The sequence below is a fragment of the Rhinatrema bivittatum genome, chromosome 10 (assembly GCF_901001135.1).
Source record: "Rhinatrema bivittatum chromosome 10, aRhiBiv1.1, whole genome shotgun sequence".
In the NCBI taxonomy this organism is placed as follows: domain Eukaryota; kingdom Metazoa; phylum Chordata; class Amphibia; order Gymnophiona; family Rhinatrematidae; genus Rhinatrema; species Rhinatrema bivittatum.
The window spans coordinates 9,144,582-9,160,329 of NC_042624.1; the positions used below are offsets into that span (position 1 = coordinate 9,144,582).

Genomic DNA, 15,748 nt, shown 5'->3' on the forward strand with positions numbered 1-15,748 from the left:
CCTCGCACTGCAAAATCTTGCGGGAACTTGGAAGGGATTCCGTGTTCCTAGTGGGCAGGGCTACCTCTTGCTACCCATTTTAATCAGAATTAAAGGTTTTTGATTATATATAACCTTAAAGGCACAAAGCAAATATCCATTCAATCCCAATTTGCTTTTCTTTTGAATGTCAGCTAGTGAAAATCTTGTGCATCATCCTTGGTTTAATGTTCACTGTTTTCACTCTGCTTTCTTTACAACATCTCCATGTGACCGTTTTTATCTAAGGCAGGAGTCTTCCTGGATAATGAAGTGTCCCGTGTGGGGGAAGAATGTTGTAGCTCTTAATTGCCCTTTTTTTATATTTGATAAATTGTTCCTGCTTTGAGATCCTGCTCTCTGAATTGTTCATTCCAAACGGCACATAAACTCTTCATAGGTGAATATGAGAGAGCAATACAGGAATGACCAGCAGTGTCAGTGTTGCCTACTGCATTTTCCTTCCTGGATGTCGTGCAACTCTTTTATGCCTAAAGATTTAGTTTGTCAGAAACTTCTACTGTTCATGCAAGGTGTGCTGGGCTATTGATATATAAAATACCAAATTGCGCACAGCCGTACTTCTGTGTGCACAGTAGTGTATGGCTACTCACAGGCATTGTCCTAGCTGGCATCGGATAAGTCTGTATATATATTTTTGATCAGATGGGCATATTAAGGTTAAAATACTGATGTTTACTTATATAATGCTTCCCCATATTGACAATTAGTGTACACTGTGTCCCCTCTTCCTGCCGTCTTCCCCCAGATATTACATCTTTTCTCTTTGTGTACCAGATGTTCACAAATATGAGCCTGGTAGCGTGTCAGATTTTTACCTAAATTAGAGAGAAATTGATTGAGAATATATCGAACCTCCTTGTTTAAATAGTCTGAGTCTTTTGGAGGTTCCATCCCCGAAGTTGATGCTCGGGAAAGAGCTTTTTCTGTTGCTGGACTAGAGTTTTGGAACTCTTCCTGTTTCCCTAGTCTATTGAGTCCCACCCTCGGTTCAGGAAACAATTTAAGGCATACCTTTTCAGGAAGGTATCTGAATTAATAGTTTAAGCTACGTGCTCTGTAAAATCTTATTGTAATATCTTCTTATATTGAACTGATTCAAGTTTTGATCATTCTGATTTTATTTTATCAATGTTTGTTCCCTGCCACAAACTGTAGAGAACATGGATAATAAAGTTTTTAATCATTATAATACTTGATCTATTATAGGGTAACACGTGCTGATTATTTTCAGGAAATCCTTGACCAAATCTGACTTGCTTCTCTTTTCTGTTAAAATTCTATATTTGGGATTTGTATTCCAAGATTAATCTATTTAATCATAAAACAAAGTTATTAAAACTATTCCCTGGATGAAGCAAGAGTAATAAGCAAGACAGGCACATCTAGATTACCAGCCACTATGTAACCTGTTAGATGTAGGTGCAATTCATTATTCTCCCATGTGTCTGGAGGAATGAATTCTCCTAATTTGCAAATTTCTCTATTTATAGGTCATCTTTTTTTGGGGTGTTTGAATCTGATGGTGACTGTTGCATGAATTATTTTATCTGAGGGGGGTTACACTTTTTTTTTTCCACTCTAGCCACAGTGTACGTGGACAATGGCTGCATCTCTGGACTCCTTTGAACTATTCTGTGGTTATGCGAGGAGGCCTTTTCTAGAAATTACCTAAATTGCAGTATGCAATCAAAACTTCCATATCGGGGGTATCCGATGACAGGTGGGCTTAAGTGTATCATGATGCTGAAAATTGGGGCACCATGCTGAAATATTCATGGCAGCCTTTGCATTGAATTTTAAAAATATGCATCCATTTTACATTCTGATCATTTTGACACGTCTTGCTTCACAGTTTGCAAGAAAAAAACATTTTTTTGGGGGGAAAAAAAAAGGATTTTGAATGCTGTGTTTTGGGCAATAAGTCATATTTGTGTCAATTTGCTAGCCATAGTCTAATAAGTAAAACATGGTCCATATCCTTGATTAGCTCTGCCTTATAACACTGAGATGCTAAAACCCAGTTGAAACAAAATTACTGCAAGACCACCATTAGCAGCCCCTAGCATTTTAGATTAGTATTAAACCACTAACGGCATGTATTTTCCTAGTGAAATTCTGCTTAGGTGGTTCAACCTCTGTATCTTAGTTCACCATTCATGCCTGAGGTCTATAATAAAACAATTGATACTTTGTCCTGCTTTATTGGTTACTTAATCTAGATTACAAATGACATTTTCTGTACGGATTTTAAGTGAATTTTAAACGGCACTTTTACAAACAAACATGCTTTAAATGCAGCTCCAGCAAAAAACCGTTCTCAAGCCTACCAATTATTAAAACAGCAAGGAGGAAAAAGACTTCAGCAGCGGAAACAAAATATAAAGGCACCTCTTTCTTGGTGAATTTCTTTTACAAAGGAAAAGAAGCATTTTAAAGTTTTGTTTAAACATTTCATAATCCACTACCCCACCATCCTAGATATTTATATCTAGATATTTCTTTTATGTTGGAAGTAGAATACTGAGCAATAAGGAGGGGCAACTGAAGGAATGTGGCCTTGGACAATACAGATTCAAATTGTTTGGCTCTTATGAGCGATGCAGAAAGAAGACCAGAGGCCAAACAATCTGCTCTTTTCATGTCTGGGAGGGAAAACTTGATTCATGCTGAACTGGCGTTGGCTTTGCCCTGTATGTCACAAATGAGCAAGGCGTAGCGCTATTTAAGACGGCAGAGGTTGAAATCCTGTTAAGGATAAGCATGTAGTAAAAGTTGGAAACGGGTTACTTTTCCCTATATAAAGGGGCTTATGCAATACAACTAAAAAGCATGCTAGTCAGTAAAACATTTAGAATGCATATTAGAAAGCCATTTAACTTGTGATGCAATAATTTTAGTGTGTGTGCTGTAAAACGTTTCTCTGAGAGAATTAGTCTGTTAACTTGAAAATACAATTCCCAAATGTGAGAATGTTGCATAGCATCAGGAAAGCAATATATTGAACGCATGGTGAATCGAACATTCGGTTCTCTCTCTCCTAACTCTAGCTCCTAGCTTCAGAGTTAGGAGAGAGTTAGACCAGTGCATAGCGATTTGTTCATGATGGAAGAAGTAGGGGAGCTGCTGGGTTCTGGGAAATGACATGAGAGGACAAACCAGGCTGTGCATGTTTCTCTATTGTCTTTGAAACAGCAGTGTGAGAAGGATGTGTTTGCTGAGAGAAGGGAGCTTGCAAAGGGCAACTCAGGGAGAAACCAGATTATTTTGACTCGGAAGGCATCTGACCATACTCCATTCCCCTCCCTCATAAGCAACTCTGGTCCTTACAGAGGCTACTTGATGGTCTGCTAGGGTCTCAAAGATGAAAAAATAGAGCTCTGCACTCAAACAAAAACCAACTGGTAAGCTCAACGTTTTTAAGGCTCAGACCACAGTATGGCCTCAATTTCTAATCTGGTCTTTGCACTGAAAATGCGAGTGACAGCAAATAGATTTTGTGAGGATCTATGAGCAGTGCTCTCCTCCCACCAGGAGAGGCCCTCGGTGGGCCATGTTCTCTGCTACTGAGAGGTCCTTTTGGTGTCCATGTTCCTGCACTGACACAGCTTAAAAGCCTGCCTTTCTGTGAGTCCGGTGTCTCAGCCTGGAGTTCCTATTCATGTTCCTTGTTGTGGCCCTTGGTGTATTTGTTCTTGACTTGCCTTGTTATATCTTGTATTGGCCCAGGCCTGTGGCTTTCTGATATTCTGTGTTTGATCTTGATTTATATCTGTTTGCCCTGTATTTGGCTCAAGTTTGTGGCCGCATACTCTGCTTGGTCTTTGTCCTATTCTATTTTTTCTCTTTCTCCCTATGTTGTGCACTTCCTTCTCCCTTATCTATTTTTGGACATCATTCAGTTTCCTGCAGCCCAGGTCTGTCTTAATGGGTGTCTTTATACCTGTTTCTGAGTGCACGTCCTGCCAACCTCCAGCGCCTGAGGGCTGAACTTGAGGGGAGAGGTGGCCAGTTCAGGCAGAAGATCCTGGTACCAGGCCAGTCCCGTCCCGCATAAGTCTGCTCAATCTGGATCCATCTCTGCTCTTGCTCTGGGGATTATCAAATACCAGCACCCATGCCAACATATCTATTAAACTGCTGCTTGGAAATGTTTGTGTTGTGTAAATACAGAGAGCAGTTTAACTGCTCGGGGGTGTGTTTAGTATGGCGGCTCTGACATTGCCTCTCTTCTTGTTGCTCTCCATCCGCCCCCTGTCCTCTACTATGCATCTTCCATAACCCCTGTTGCAGCCACCATATTGCCTTCATTTGTCATCCCCAAAGCATCCCAGCTCCACCAAATTAATGTCAGAGAAGGAAACTAGCCCGGACTCCTGGTATCTGTGTCTGATCTTCCACCCTTTATGAGCACCCTATATTTTATTTTTTATTTATTTAAGGCTTTTATATACCGACTTTCTTGATACAAATCAAATCAACTCGGTTTACAATGAACTAAGCAAAAAATATAATTAACCAATCAACAAGAAGTAAAGGAGCATGAAAGTTACATTATAACAAGGATGCCTTAACCTGGAGTAAGAAATAAAGAGGGGGTGAATGAGTACATAAATACTATATACAAAAGAGGGGGGCAAGAAGCCAACCTCGTTAATAGATACTATGCATGAAATATGGAAAAAATTTGTTTACATGAGTGATGGAACAAATATGGAAAAAATTTGTTTACATGAGTGATGGAACAATTCTTGATCAGGTAATGGAGTTTGTAGTGGGGAAGGCTTGGCTGAACAACCATGTCTTAAGTTTATTTTTAAAAGTTATTAGACAGGTCTCCAGTCTGAGGTCCGGAGGCATGGCGTTCCAAATGGAAGGGCCTGCAAGTAGAAAATGATCGGTCTCTGATATTTGAGTGGTGCACTAATTTGATTGGAGGAACGTGTAAGGAACCCTTGTAGGCATCCCTTAAAGGCCTGGCCGTGGAGTGCAATCTGAGAGGATGAAGCAGATCAAGGAGGGGTCTGATGGTGGATGGTTTTATGAATGATTGTGAGAGATTTATGAAGGATCCGGAAGTTTACTGGGAGCCAGTGGAGATCTTTTAGAATGGGAGAAATGTGCTCTCTCCCATTGGTATTTGTCAGAATTATTGCCGCTGCATTTTGTAGCAACTGGAGAGGTTTGATAGAGGCTGGAAGACCATGCAGAATGGAATTGCAATAGTCGATCTTTGAGAACAGAATAGCTTGGAGGACAGATCTGAAATCGTAATGGAATAGGAGCGGTTTGAGTTTTTTGAGTACTTGTAGCTTGTAGAAGCACTCCTTAGTAGTGTGTTTTATAAAATGCTTTAGGTTCAGGTGACTGTCAATTAAAACTCCAAGATCTCTGGCATGTGAAATATGTGGAATAGTTTGTGAGTGGTGAAGGATGGGACTGCCTTCTGGAGTAATTAGCAAGAGTTCGGTTTTAGAAGTGTTGAGCACAAGGTTGAGGCTTGATAGGTAATGGTTAATAGTTTGTAGATGAGAGTTCCATAACCTGAGTGTTGAGTCCAGTGAGTTGGATATGGGGATTAAAATTTGAACGTCATCTGCGTAAATATAAAATTTGAGTTTGAGGTTTGAGAGTAGGTGACAGAGGGGGAGTATGTAAATGTTAAACAGGGTGGGTGATAAGGAGGAGCCCTGGGGGACGCCAAAAGGAGCATTAGTATGAGGTGATTCCTTGTTTTTGATTTTTACCTTATAGCCTCTATTGCTAAGGAAGGATTCGAACCATCTGAGGGCTGAACCTGTAATTCCTATGTCTGAAAGCCGGTTTAGAGGGATATTGTGATTTACCGTATCAAAAGCCGCAGAGATGTCGAGGAGAGCTAAGAGGAATGACTGTCCTTTGTCAAAGCCAATATATACTTGATCAAGGAGTGAGGTGAGAAGGGTTTCGGTATTGTGTTCTTTTCGGAAACCATATTGAGACGTGTGTAGTATGTTGTGGTCTTCTAGGTAATTTGAAAGTTGCTTATTTACAATTTTCTCCATGATCTTAGCTACAAATGGGAGATTTGATATGGGGCGGTAATTGTTGAGGTCTTCCGGGTCCAGGTTTGATTTTTTGAGTATGGGTTTGAGAGTGGCCAATTTGAGAGCGTCTGGGAATGTTCCTTGTGAAAGGGAACAATTGATGATATCGGCCAGATATTTGGAAATGTATTCTGGTATGAGAATCAGTAACTTGGAAGGTATTTGGTCCAGGGGGTGGGTCGAAGGTTTCATTCTTTTTATCAGGGATTCTACCTCTAAAGTGTGGGTAAGATCAAAGGAATCCAATCTTATGTCTGTGTTTGGAAGGAGAACTGTGTCCAGAAGCAGAGGATTTGGGCTGTTAGGTAATTTTGCCAGGGTGTTGGAGATTTTGTTCTGAAAGAATAAGGCCAGGTCATTGGCCTTTGATTGGGCTATATTGTCAGGGATTGTAGGAGGAACCGTTTTGGTAAGTTCCGATACATATGAAAAGAGGGCCTTCGCATCATACAACATATCATGGATACGGTGAGCATAGAAATCTCTTTTTGTTCTGAGTGTTGCTGATCTGTAATGATGTAGAGCTGTTTTGTATAAGGAAAGAGAGAGGGGATTAGGATTCTTCCTCCATTCTTTTTCTTTCCGTCTTAGATTTTGCTTCTGAGTACGGAGTTCATTTGAGAACCAAGGTTGCTTATTTTTTTGAGAAGGATTTATATATTTTTTTTGATAGTGGGCATAAAACGTTGGCTATCGTTTCGGTAATGTTTTGCCATGAGGTGATAGCTGAATTAGGATTGGAAAGATCCAAGTTAGAAAGTTTTCTGATCAGGGATTTGCCGAGATCTTCTGAAGGACAAGTTTTCCTATAGTATAGAGTGGTAGGCTGATGAGGTGCGGACAATCCTGTCAGTGACCTGAAGGTGGAGTTGATCATAAAGTGATCTGACCATGGAACTGGGAGGCATAAGGGAGGTGATAGTGGAGTGAGATTGGAGTTTGTGAAGATAAGGTCAAGGGTGTGACCTGCTTTATGTGTTGGTTGGTTGATGTGCTGTTTGAAACCCATGTCTGAGAGGGCTGATAGGAAAGCTTCACAATTGGACGATCGAGGATTGGCATCAATGTGGAGGTTAAAATCTCCAATGATTATGGCTGGAGAGTCTGGTTTTATGTATTTGGCTATAACTTCTACCATAGGAGAGGCGTCTTGATCTAAAAGTCCGGGAGGAGCATAGGTAAGGAGGATTTGAAGCGACTTAGATTTGAATAAGCCTACCTCAAGTTTAGGTATAGTATAGATTGGTTGTTGAGTGAGGTTAAAAAGTTTTTTTTGCAGCTATTAGGAGACCTCCTCCTTTTTTTTCATTCTGGGTAAGAAGACATCATAAATCTGTGTAAATCTATAGTGTTGGCTGGCCTTGGCCCTGCTGATGCCCTGTGGCATGAAAAAATGGGAAGATAGCGATGACCTGCAAACCCTGCTCGTAGGTAGAATAATAGCATAACAGTCTGAGAGAGCCTCTGTAATGAGCGCTCTGTGGTCAAAATGAATTGTTCTCCAAGGAGCCTGAAACGCCCATACTGCTGTTCTGGCTCAAGACTCAGAATACTTGCAGTGGTGGTTGAGCAGCCTACCCACTTCTATAATAGAAGATCTCATCAGAATCCTGCCCTTCTGTATGAATTATTAGAGACAATAAAAGCCTTGTGCCTTCTTTTTTTTTTTTTTCCAAAACAACAGTGCATAATTGTTGTTGTGCCCTTCCATTAGTGTTCATGCTATAAAGTTAAGGCCTAGTCAGAGATAGGTGTTACATTTCTGGCTTTAACAAGCACATGCTAAATAGTGGGTGGGGGAGAGCATACTATACTATTTCCTGTGTGCATACTGCCTCACATTTATTTATTTATTTAACATTTTTCTATAACGACATTCGCACGAGACATCACATCGGTTTCCAGACAACAGCAAATTCAGCCAACAGGGCTTTACATTGTAACTGATATTATAACTGGGGGGGGGGGGGGGAGGGAAGGGATGGGGCAGGGAAGTAACTTGGAACTTTGAGTATACAGGGAACAGAGGAGGGAATGAGGGAGGTTTATTTACAAGATGCAGGAATTATGTACATTCTATATACAAGGAGAGGGGGTGGAGGGGAGGAGCTGGGGGAAGAGGGGGGGCTAGGTTAGAGAGAGATGGGAGGTTGGGGGGGTGGGGAAGGGGTGGGGGGTGGAGGGGGGGTAGAGGGGGAGGAATGAATCTGGGTGGGTGGTTGAGTGGATTAGAAGAGGGGTAGGAGGGGAATGGAACTGGGAGGGCGGATTAAGAGTAGGCGTGCATGAAAAGCCATGTTTTAAGTTTGTCTGAATTTCTTTGGACAGATCTCGAGGCGTAGACTGGTGGGCATTGAGTTCCATAGCTTGGGACCAGCTAAGGAGATGGAGCGTTGTTTAGTGGAAGCGAGGTGGGATAGTTTGGGTGTAGGAGTGGGTATTGTTGCAAGGTATGGTGATCTGGTTGGTCTTGAGGTAGTGCGAAGGTGGAGGGTGTCAGAGAACCAATGCATGTTTGGGTTGTGGATGGCTTTATGTATGAGAGAGTCTTAAAGATGATTCTTGAGGATATGGGGAGCCAATGTAGTTGTTTGAGGATGGGCGTGATGTGTTCGTTTCTGCGTGTGCCTGTTAGTATGCGCACAGCTGCATTTAGAAGGAGCTGCAGGGGGGAGGTGGCATTTTTGGGAAGGCCTAGTAGCATGGCATTTGCGTAATTTATTTTGGATAGGATGAGTGCCTGAAGCACAGTTCTGAAGTCGCTGGGATGGAGTGGTTTTAGTTTTTTGAGTGTGTGTAGTTTGAAGTAGCATTCTTTAAGGGTGGTGGTGATGAATTTTTGCAGGTTGAATTGGGTGTCAAGAATTACACCAAGATCTTACATATTGTGCAAAGTCCGGGAGGGGGTGCAGAGTTCTGACATGGGTGGGTAAGGGATTGAGGTGTTGGGGGGCGATGATCATTAGTTCAGTTTTATTAGTGTTTAGCGCTAGATTGAGTTGTGTGAGAAGGCTGTTGATGGCGGAGAGGGCACTTTCCCATTTTAGTAGGGCATCGGGTAGTGAGTCTGTGATGGGAATGAGGACTTGTACGTCGTCGGCGTAAACAAAATGTGGGAGACCAAGGTTCAGAAGGAGGTGGCAGAGGGGTAGGAGATATATGTTAAATAGGGTTGAAGATAGGGAAGAGCCTTGGGGTACTCCGCACGAGATATTGATGGGTTTGGATTCATGCTTTCCGATTTTGACTTTGAAGTGTCTGTCATTAATGAAGGATTTGAACCATAGGAGGGGGATTTCTGAGATTCCAATTTCAGTCAGTCTGTCGATTAGTATGGAGTGATTGATGGTGTCGAAGGCTGCTGATATGTCTAATAGGGCTAAGATGTATGTGTGACCTATGTCTAGTCCTCTAATGATGTGGTCAGAGAGTGATGTCAGGAGGGTTTCGGTACTAAATTGTTTGCGAAAGCCATGCTGTGAAGGTAGAAGAATTTGGCGCTGGTCTAAATAATTGGATAATTGCGTGTTGACAGTTTTTTCAAGGACTTTCGCAAGAAACGGTAGATTGGAAATGGGGCGAAAGTTGGTTAGGTCAGTAGGATCTAGTTTAGGCTTTTTTAAAATGGGTTTTACGATGGCTAGTTTAAGTTGGTTGGGAACGTTGCCAGAGGTCAGGGATGTGTTAATGAGGTCAGCTAGGGGTTGTGCAGTATATATTATCCCTATTTTTACATGCACATTAATTTTAGCACCTACATACCAACATCTTCGGACTCTGGTTTAGTATGCATGCTAGGCAGCTACTGTACAGTGTGTTAATTTTAGCATATGCTAAAGGAATTTAGCATGCACAGTTTTCATCACATAGGCTCCCAAATCTATTTAGTGTGCTTTGCCTTTCCAGACGTAGACTCACGTACATTTGTAGCACAGTAAGCAAATGTGGATAAATTTCATTCTTGCATTCTTATGACAGTATATTTTTATTTCCAAAGGAAGCGAACCTAAAAAAACTATAGCCAGAGTCACAGTTCTACAGTTTCCTGTGTTAAGATGCAACACTAACACTTGCTAACCAGCAGTTTGACTAGTTATTTTGGGCTGGGGCAGGTTTTTAAATTTGATAATGAGAAGAAACAGAAAATCAATTTTGGCATTTATGAGAGAGATCTTTTAAATTGAGTGCTTTTTCTTTGTGCACATGAGTGTGGATAGTAAATTCCAACCTAATCTTATGGTATCTAAGATCTCAAAATCTCATGTAGCTATTTTGGACACTTGAAAGCCAATCAAATCTTTCATTTATAAAGGCTAATTACATCAGAGGTCATGTTAAAAACTTATTTGATTTATTAAGAGCAAATGTAACCATAAGACGATAATGACTTTGGGGTGGACATCAAGATTATTGACTTGGAAAAAAACAATATTGGTCATGACAGAGATTATTTCCCTTGATGTTGAAGCTTCATTTTTGGAACTGAATAAAGTCTATAGTTTTAATGGCTATTTGTTTCAGGCTGTTACATCAAGAAAATCCTATCTAAACAATTGTGATTTTAATAGTGGGAAGGCATTTGACTCTAGCAGAACCAATTCTGTTACTATAGTCCTAAGATTTATGATTAGACATTAGAAGATCCATTGAATCTAATCCAGATGCCAGCGTAGCAATGTGTTTTATGTCATAGTTCTGTTGCTTAAAACAGCTTCCTACTAGTGAGTGGGTTATTTTCTTAAGCAGTGGTAGCTCTCTCTGTTCCCTGAGAACCAAGCATTGGTCTAGTTTTAAGAATAATCAAAATATGCAAAACTGAATTAGATATATCATTAGTATAGTATTAATTGTGGATACCTTAGTAATGAGACCTGTTTGTGACCTGCGAAGAGAATGGGGGTTGACCATTACAGTAAAATTTCTATTGAAAAGAATTTAATTGGGGGTTGAGAAAATGGCTTTAATTTTCATGATGTTTCTGATCATGTTTTTGAGCACAAGTGGCATCAAGAAAGTAATTAATTTAGGACATGAGTTAAGAGAAGAGGATTAAGAACATGAGCCATAACACTGGGTCAGATCAAGCCCAGTATCCTGTTTCCAACACGAGTATCTAGCAGGATACCAATAATAGCTGAAATGTTTTGTTTGCTCTTAGCCCATTAAATTTTAATTTTATTTTGTAAATAGCTCGTTAACTTCTTTCAAGGTTGCTATCCTTATTGTGGCCAAATTAAAACTTGGAAGTAAACATTTGAACCTTTAGTACTATTATTTTTTGTTGGTTAATACATTTAGTATTGAACTTAAGAGTGTGACCAGTAGAAATGTATGGACTCATCATGACTATCAAATTATTGAGGGGCTAGAAAATATTGTAAACATTCCCATGAACTCTAATTTTGAAATGGTTGTATTTAATGTAATAAGCTAAGACAGAATTTTCTAGATACACACTGCCCTGATTTTCAGATTATTGGCATCTTGCTTTCTTCATCTGTTAGCAAATTTAATTTTCATTGTTTTCTTGCCTGATAAATTGATTTTGTGTAGCATGGACATTTGACTAAAAGCCAGGCAAAAAATCTTATTTCTCTGGCTCCATTTCTGAACTACTTACTGTCTGTCAAAATAAAAGGAATAGATTGGCATTCACTGGAGAAATATGACAATCACCACTTGGCTACTATCATGAAAGCTTATAGAAACTATCACAATTCATAATATAAAGGTGTTGATGTATAGAAAATAGCAAACTAGGTTCACTTTAATTACAGATGAAAATGTTTAACGGTCAAGGCTGTAATCTGAAGTGCTGGTCTGCTGCCATGCTGAATCAGATCTCAAAGTCCATCAAGCCGATTTCTGGTGTGTCACTTCTCGGTGGCTGCTGGCCATCAACTGCTCACCAGCTATTTTTTATGGCATCAGCCGGTTTTCGACAGTGGCCCGAGTGCTCGCGGATCATGTCTATCACTAATCCGCATGAGGTTTGTATCCTCTGCCTGGGGGTGTTGCATGACGTCCAGGGGTGCGATCTCTGTGATTAGATGACCCCCAAAGGTCGTTGCGCTTAGCTGGATAAGATGGAAAAGCTTTTTGGGCACAAAGTCTGACCAATCTACTACGGCATCGGGGGCATCGACACCGGGAGGCCGCAGGGAGCCACTAAACACGCCATCCCTCTCCACTCCTCCATAGGGACCTTCTTGAGAGGGAGGGGCCGGAGATAGGCCATCTCCAGTGACCTTGCATTCCAAGACATCAGGATCTTAGCCTGCCTCTGTGCCGGGGAAGGACCAGACTGAGCACCAAGGGAAGTCTGGAGATATCGTCACCGGTCACAGTCTTTACACAGCACCGGGTCAAGTGCAGCACCGTCTGCTGTGCCATCACCAAAGCAACCTCGTGAAGAGGATGCCCTTGGCCTCTATCATACCCGGGAGTCCCAGGCATTCTCCACTAGTGTTGGTACTGGGTGCTGAGCCTGCTCTGGGCTCAGAGGAGGCTCTGGTGACTCCTCAGTTCATTTTTTTCTTCAGCAGACTTTAAAGAGGAGTTGGATCGCAGGGTTCAGCTAGCAGTTATTTTAGTATATTATTGTACTTAATGTATTTTTAGTATTGAATTTTAGTACTTATTTATTGTTACTTATATTGTGATTTGTATTTTAATTAATGTTTAACCATATTTTAATGCGCGTTTTCTGCTTATGTTTATTGCAAACCGATAGAATTCCGATATGTCGGTATATAAAGAATAATAAACTATAAACTATTTTGGGTTTGCACTTCAGGCATATACGAAGGCGCAAGCTCTTGGTTGTGCACCTATGTGCGTGCGCCTCAGGGCATGACTGCGGGGTGGGAGGAGGGCCCGCCTACTTGGTGCCGGTGACCTCTCCTGCTTGCCAAACAGGGGAGTGGAGCATGAGTAGCATGACTTCCTGGGGCTCCAGCCATGGACCCATTGATGTTGGTTGGTCTGCTTTCCCCTTCTGGTGTCGCTGCCGGGATCTCCTTGCCGGGCTGGTGGGTGGGTGAATGGCAGTGGTTACGTGGGAGGCGGACTCGCCTGCCATCTCATCACCACCTGCTCACCAAATGGGGGGGGGGGGGGGTGGAGTGCGAGCAGCACAACTTCCTGCTACTCCCGGTGTTGGGGCTCCAGCCAACGACCTGTTGATATCTGCTAGTCAGCTGTCCCCTTCGGGCATCGCTCTTCTTGCTCTCTAATTTTTATTTTATTTATTTACAATTTTTTATATACCGACAACCATTTGCACGTCGTATCGGTTTACAAATAACTTGAAACTATTTAGGCGTGAGCCTTTACACAGAACAAAAAACTTTATGATAAATAGGAAAGGAAACTATATGAATTAGGTAAATTATGTACAGATTAACTAGGTACAAGGTTTTAACAATGTATGAACAGTACAAAGGTTTAAATTGTTAGAGTTTAGGGGAAGGAGAGAGAGGAGGATAAGGAGGGAAGAGGGAGGGGCATTGGAATATAAAAGATTGAGGGAGGTGCTGATGTATAATACAGGAGGAAATCACATAAGTTTAAAGCATATAAGTTAACACACTGATTAAATACTAAACAATAGGGGAGATATTTAGACGAGGTAGGAGGCATGGAGAAATATAAAGATTAAACAGTTTCATGTCAATTGAGAGGTTTCTGTATATTTTTCACAGTTTTTCTCTAATTTTCTCTAATGCCCTGTTCAACAGGTTTATTAAAACTCATCAAAGATATCGCCTCGCCTATTGCCCAGACTAATCCCTCTCTGTCTACAGGTGTTCTACCTGACCCTCTAAAAGCCATTTCAATGTGGTCAGTACAAAATTCACAACTTCTAACATTGACTACAGTAAATTCAGTCTTATCTCCTCACTTCCATTCCTCTCCAAAATAGAATCTGTAGTTTTAAAACAACTCACTATCTGAATGAACACTCTACTCGACCAATATCAATTTGGTTTCAGATCACACCGCAGCACCGAAATGCTTATCTGGTACAGATATCATCCATCAAGGTTTGATTCCGGTATGTCATATCTTAATTTTTCTAGGCCGATCTGCTGTGCTTGACACGATCAATCACGAGACATCTCTCTCCCCTTAACAGCATTGGCTTGACTGGCACAGTTATTTTCTGGTTTAAGTCTATCTACAGGACCGGTCTCAACAAATACATATAAATTCTGCCAACTCATAATGGCTTACAATGAATACTGGTGTTACGGCTATGGCTGCTGTGCAACCGCCTCACCACCAGGGGTCCCTCTAGTGCTGGCTCTCCTGACAGGCCCAGTCCATCTCCCCTGTCCACTCTATGTTCTGAGCTTTCCCTCATAGCCCTGCCTGACAGGTCCCTCGAGGCTTCGGCATCGAGCTCGCCTGGGCTCCCTGCTCTAGCCTTCCTTCCTTGCTTGCTGTGCGTTTGGTCCCTGGACCTTGCCTTGCCTTGCCTTGTGCGGCCTTCGGGCCTTATTCCTTGCCTTGCCTTGCGCGGCCTTCGGGCCTTCTGACCTGCCTTGCCCTGCTTACTGTGTGTGGCCTACGGGCCTTCTGTGTGTGTGTGGCCTACGGGCCTTCTGACCTGCCTTGCCCTGCTTACTGTGTGTGGCCTACGGGCCTTCTGTGTGTGTGTGGCCTACGGGCCTTCTGACCTGCCTTGCCGCTTACTGTGTGTGGCCTACGGGCCTTCTGTGTGTGTGTGGCCTACGGGTCTTCTGTGTGTGTGTGGCCTACGGGCCTTCTGACCTGCCTTGATCTGCCGCCTGCCCTGACCCAGCCTGAACCCAGACACTGCTATTTGCCGCCTGCCCTGACCCAGCCTGGACCCAGACACTGCTACTTGCCGCCTGCCCTGACCCAGCCTGGACCCAGACACTGCTACTTGCCGCCTGCCCTGACCCAGCCTGGACCCAGACACGGTTTCTAGCCATTCCTGTCTCTCTCCACCTGGAGCCACCCTTCTGGGTGGTGTTCACTACCCCTGAACACAGCCCAAGCGTAACAGTATGCCGAAGCCACCAATTTCCAGGGGAAGAGAGAGGTCTTGGTACTACCGGTGAGCCAATTTTTCTTTTACCTCTACTCACATTATGCCTCAGCCTCCAAGTTTTTATGTCTGTGCTTGTTGCCAGACTTTGAACTATCCCAGTTACAAGAACTGTCTTGCATGTCAACTCTCAGACCAAGAGCACTGGGTTTGCAGCAGTTGTCATAAGAGGAACGTCTCGGTCTATCAGGAATGTTTAAATTGTCTAACTCCAAAACCAGGGTGGTGGAAATGCTCCTGTGTTCCGTGTCTGTTACCACCAGGCAAACCCTGCCCCTGTTGTTCTGCTCTAGGACTAGCTGTTCCATTAGAAAAAACAATCAGCTCTCCTAACCGGTATTCTGCTTCTGGCTCAACTAAAACAGACATTTTAGCTGGCAGTTTGTGGAAAGAAAAACCCAGGACTTACCTGACCAAGGAGGCTTCTGTGATACCAGTGCTAGACCCTCGGGAACAGGTTTCTCTTAAACGGAGAGAGCTGATTAACTCTAGCAGGGCTCTGCTTCCCACAGCTGCTGTTGAGACAATAACGAGCACTTTCCCTAGA

General features: G+C 42.4%; 1 protein-coding gene across 1 annotated transcript in view; it reads left to right on the forward strand.

The window, feature by feature from the left end:
* The window catches only part of CDC73 (cell division cycle 73), a 405,302-nt gene that overhangs the window by 201,010 nt on the left and 188,544 nt on the right, over nucleotides 1–15,748 (forward strand). The window lies entirely within an intron of this gene.